Source organism: Heteronotia binoei, chromosome 2, assembly GCF_032191835.1.
Source record: "Heteronotia binoei isolate CCM8104 ecotype False Entrance Well chromosome 2, APGP_CSIRO_Hbin_v1, whole genome shotgun sequence".
In the NCBI taxonomy this organism is placed as follows: Eukaryota; Metazoa; Chordata; class Lepidosauria; order Squamata; family Gekkonidae; genus Heteronotia; species Heteronotia binoei.
Genome location: NC_083224.1, coordinates 167,835,477 through 167,840,992, shown reverse-complemented (window position 1 = coordinate 167,840,992; position 5,516 = coordinate 167,835,477). Strand labels below are relative to the sequence as shown.

The 5,516-nt window shown below is 42.6% G+C and overlaps 1 pseudogene; it reads right to left on the bottom strand.

Moving 5' to 3' along the window:
• Positions 1-4,267: 4,267 nt before the first annotated feature.
• On the bottom strand, positions 4,268-4,679 carry LOC132567683 (acyl-CoA-binding protein-like; annotated as a pseudogene).
• Between the last annotated feature and the right edge of the window lie 837 nt (positions 4,680-5,516).

Sequence of the window (5,516 nt, the reverse complement as noted above, 5' to 3'; positions counted from 1 at the left end):
GATACAATTTAAATGATGGATGCTGAAAGTTCATTATGTTAATCTTTTCTTTTTTTCACAGAAGACTCCACTAAAACAGCCTCTGACGGAGCCCGGCGCCGGCTGATGTCTTGCCCCATCATTTCAAAATCTCTTTGTCAAAGAGTGGGTGTCTGAAGTTCTTCAAAATCTTTCTTGGCGATGCTAAGCTGTCTCTGGGGCTGATCACGGGCTGAGCAGAATCCCTCCTACTCTGACCTTTTTTGGGATCAGCATAGGTCCCAAGCCCAATCAGTGGGATACCGTTGCCATCATTCATATGCTTGCGGTGGTTTTCAGCAGTGAGGTTCAGCGCGCAAATTGCCCTTCAGATGCAGGCGAAGCCTCAAAAAAAGAGAGGGAAGTCAACTTTTGTGTAAGTGAGCATGCTCCAAGCTGCAGCCTTGCCTACAGGTAGAGGACGCGAGAGAGCAAGAGCTGGCCCGCAACCATCTGTCTCTCGCAACCTGCACAACCTTTGGTGAAGGTTTCATGTGTGCTCAGTTGTATTGGTCTTGTGTTATGAACATGTCTTATCCAGTGTAACTTTGGTTACATTAATTGTGTGTTGAATATCACCTTATTTATATTTGAGAAAGTTGGTATAAATTGTGATTAGTGTTTTCGTTAGTATATCATGGTATTTTCCTGTTCCCCACCTGGGGATTGGCAACCCTAATACTGAAAGAACTCAAATGTGAACTTGTGGATCTCCTGAAAAAATATATATAATTTATCACTAAAATCTGCCTCCATTCTCGAGGACTGGAAGGTAGCTAATGTAACCCCAGAGGAGACCTGAAAAATTACAGGCTGATAAGTCTAATATCAATACTGGGTAAGTTGGTGGAATCTGTTATTAAAGATGAAATTAGTAGGCACATTGATGAACAAAAGCTATTGAGGAAGACTCAGCATGGGTTCTGTAAGGGAAGATCTTATCTTTTATCTTATCTTTTAGAGTTCTTTGAGGAGCTGAACAAACATGTGGACAAGGGTGATTAAGTAGATTTTTTTTTACCTAGGTGTCTAGAAAGCTTCTGATAAATTTCCTCATAAAAGGCTTCTAAATAAACCCAGCAGTCATGGGATAAGAGGAAAGGTCTCTTGTGGATTAAAAACTGGTTGATTAATGAGAGTGAGTATAAATTCAGTTTTCACAGTGAAAAATAAGAGCATAAGAAAATAAGAGAAACCATATTGGATCTGACCAATGGCCCATCCAGTCCAACACTCTTGAGTCAAGCAGAGGTCAAAACCCAGGTGCCATCAAGAGGTCCACCAGTAGGTCCAGAACTCCAGAAGCCCTCCCACTCTTGCCCCCAAAGCATCATGGCCCCAGACATAGCATTCTATGTATATCTTATGCCTAACAACCACCGATGGACCTTACTCCATATGTTTATCCAATCTCCTCTTGAAGTTGTCTATACTTGTAGCTGCCACTACTTCTTGTGGCAGTGAATTCCAAGCTGTTCTGAGCGAGTGCCAGTTTAGAATTTGTGTCCTTTTTGAAACAGATTAATACTTTTTGAGTATTTTATGGCAATTGAAATATTACATTGCTTGAAGAACAGTTTGGAGACTTAGACTATTTTGGATGAATTATTTATCACAAATTAGAATATCCCTTGCTTGAAGAAAGCTTTGAAACAGGTGCATCAATTTGACTCCCTGTCCATGGGATTCCACATTTATGTGTGGTTGCACCAAGTATAAGAAGATACATCCTAATATAGGACTTAGTCAGTAGTAAGAAACTGAAGAGATTTTCTCATGTATAATCAATGGTGTCCGCACATTGTATTTTTGGGATTTATGGTGATTTTGTCTTTGCCTTAAATATACCTACGTTTGTGAATTGTTAGTAATTTTTGTCACAATAACCTATTGGTTGTGCTACTGAGATTCTGTGAATTAGGCAGATCATGAGAAAGGAGGGTAGGAATGGTTGCATCAGTGCTTAGTTCATGTGGCCCTTTCTTACAGGCCCAGAGAAATGCTGATTGCCACTTTGAGGTCAATCAGCAATTTTTCTTGCCAGTTTGGCAAGGGATCCTGGATTTTTTGCCATCTTCTGTGCATGGAGCAGAGGTCATTGGGGATGTATGTGCGGGGGCGGGGGGGCGGAGGGAGGTATTTGTGAATTTCCTGCATTGCACAGGGGGTTGGACTTGATGGCCCTGGAGGTCCCTTCCAACTGTGATTCTATGAAAACAGTTTGCTTTTGTTGTTGTTGAAAATGAAATCTGAAATCCTCGGGTAATTGAAATTTGCTGTCAATGTTGGATTCTGTGCTTTCCCAGTGCTTGCATAGATTTGTGGCATCCGCTCAGCCACAGCTAGAGCTTCATAGTCCATTTTATCCTGTGTATTGGTGCTATGATTGCAGTGTACAACATCACTGTCTGGCAGACATAGTAGCATTTCCATATAATATGACAACTGGTGATTTAACTCCCTTTTGCAGACAGCAATCAGAATTTGAATCAATGAGTCTAATTTAGCCTGACCTTTTCTTCGGTCCAGCTCTTTAGTTTAAATAATCAGCACTCCTACTGCTCCTCTTTCAAACTTGGAAGTCATCGAGATTCAGTTCCTTGCCCCCCGTCAACTTTAACTATGTCCTCTACTTCTGGTTAAGGAGCCTTTATCCTAGAAAACAGGCCGCTCAATCAGAATACAATTATAATCCCTGATTAAAACATTTAACCCATTTGACAACCGTGATAGTTGCGAAATATATTTTTCTCCCCGTGACCTCCAAAAGATGTCACTGTGTCACTTTCAACAAAAAAAGATTGTTCCTGACATTAGCTTCTAATGGAAATGTTCAGTGAGTGCAGACACTCCAGATAAATGAAACACTTTAGTAAAAACTAGCTAATGGTGCAGCAGGGGAAGAGGCGACTTAGGCTTATCAGCTGACATACACACACCAAGTCTTTGACTAATGCTCACTTTGCATGTTGCTGAGGATTTCCACAGAGATTTCAAACTGCTGCCATTTTAAGAATGCCCACAGTGACATACAGAAGACTAGCTGTATCAGTCTGACTGCTATGGTAGAAAAGAGCAAGAATCCAGTAGCACCTTAAAGATGAAAAAAAATGTGGCAGGGTAGAAGTTTTTCTGAGTTGCTGCTCACTTCTTCAGATTCTAGCAGACGTGAGCAGTGGCTCACAAAAGCTCATTCCCTGCCATAAATTTTGTTAGTCTTTAAAGTGCTACTGGACTGTTGCTCTTTTCTACTGGTGCAGGCTATGGATTAGACCAGGGGTGGCCAAAGTTGCTTAACATAAGAGCCACATAGAATAGACACCAGATGTCAGATGTTTGAGAGAAGGAAGAAAGGCAGGCAGGCAGGCAAATAGATGGAGGGGGGAGAGGGAGGTAGAAAGAAACCAACTTTAAATGCATTTTCCAAGCAGCTGGCTGGCTTGGCTTGGAGAAGTGATTTAAAGAGAAAAATGCCTTCTCTGAGCCAACCAATGGAGTGGTGGGGGTTTCAAGAGCCATATGATGTGTGAAAAAAGTCACATGTGGCTCTCAAGCCACAGTTTGGCCATATGGATCTTGCACTGGAGGAAAGCACCATTGCTTCTGAAATGGATCCTTATATAAAATGTACAGTAAAGCAACAAGCTGTGCATTCTTCCCCATTCCTGAGTGGTAAGTCATTCCAGAACTGCTACCATTTTAAGAATGCCCAGAGTGACATACAGAAGACTAGCTGTGGGAGGAGAAATCGTGGAATTTTACAGTATAACTTTTAAAAATGTATGTTCATGCATACCAACATTCAGTGGCTAGGAATGGACATGTCAGATGGCATGCAAAGAAACCAAAATAGCAAGTCTCTCAACAACAACAACCGCCCCCCCCTTCTCAAATGCAGGCAACTGCCCTGAGCCCTATGTTGGCAGGGGAACACCCATGGAAGGGGGGAAAGTATAAAGACCAGGTTACTGCTGCTGTCCGGGGCTTGGAGCACCTGCTACTTGCAATGATAGCTACTTGGGTTTTTTCTTTGCCTTTTATGAACTTTAGTTTCATCTCAGGGCTTTTTTTTTTGTAGCAGGAACTCCTTTGCATATAAGGCCACACACTCCTGATGTAGCCAATCCTCCAAGAGCTTACAGGGCTCTTAGTACAGGGCCTACTGTAAGCTCTTGGAGGACTGGCTACATCAGGGGTGTATAGCCTAATATGCAAAGAAGTTCCTGATACAAAAAAGCCCTGATTTATTCTATAAATCATTAGAAGTTCACAGAGCAAACAATTTACATAGCTATTATCTCTGAAGTGGCACTACTGTTTGGCACTGCAATAGTATGTAGTACAGCATTTAGTTAGCTGCAGTATTACCAAGGAATGTTTCCATTTAAGGCAGCTTGTATGAGTTCAGTACATTCTGTAATTGCCCTTCAGTTCTTCCACTATTGCTATGAATGCTTTCCTTGCATCTTCTTTGGACATTCCTTTCGAGGCAGCCCACTTGGCTTTGTCTTTGAAGTCAAGCATCCCGGGACAGTCTGTATTTACATCTCCAATGGCAGCCTGAAATGGCTACAGATATCCAGCAGATCTTGGTTTGTTGGTTGAGCCTTTTCCAGCTTTTTTACCTTTTTAGCAGCTTTATCGAATTCTGCCTGGGTCATGATTAAAGTGGTGCGCAATCCTCTTTGTAGTGCAGCAAGGACATTGTAACTCCTTCCAATCAATGATAGCTACTTGTGACCAGCTCCACTGGAGGCTTGGGCAGACAGCTCAGCAGTGGCCGCTTGTGCCCATTCCATCCAAGTTTGGGGCAGTGGGCTTCCCACCTCAAGCTTGGTCACCCCTTGTGCAACTGAGAGGCACTGCCTGTTAATATGGAGCACCCCAATACCTAGAGAGAGTGGGGCTCCTATTTCTGTTAAACAAAATAGAGTCTGACCAGAAACAGACCAAGAAGTACTTCATACAAAATGGAGTAGAGCAGAAGGCTTGTTCTAGTCCCACCCAAAGACTCCCTCTGGAAATGGCCCTCTCCCCTCCGCCCAAACAGGATGCATAATAACAATGGGGACTGCTGGTAAATATTGTTCACACCCTAATTCTCAGTTACTGATTAATCAGCCATCTCCTTGGCTCTTTCTGCGACTCAGTTTCTCTTTGACTACTGCTATGGTAATGTCTGATACCTAGACAAATTCTTTGTTTTCCATGCTTGCCTCTCCCCAGGGGTATCTTTGCTAAACTGCCCAAACAATTAACACATATCCTGGCCTTTTGTAACCTATTGGGAGGACATTACTAAGCCAGCACTATCTATTGTTACCTGGAGATCCATTCAGGTGACCAGAGTCTGCTCTACTCATTGGCTTAAGGTGAGCAACCAATCAGGCATCCAGAAAAGAAGCATCACTGCCCATTGCAAGCCACCCCCTTTTGGGGAGAACCTCTTCCTTTTCAAAATATTATAACAGGAGAGACAGCTCTTCTGTCATGGGTGC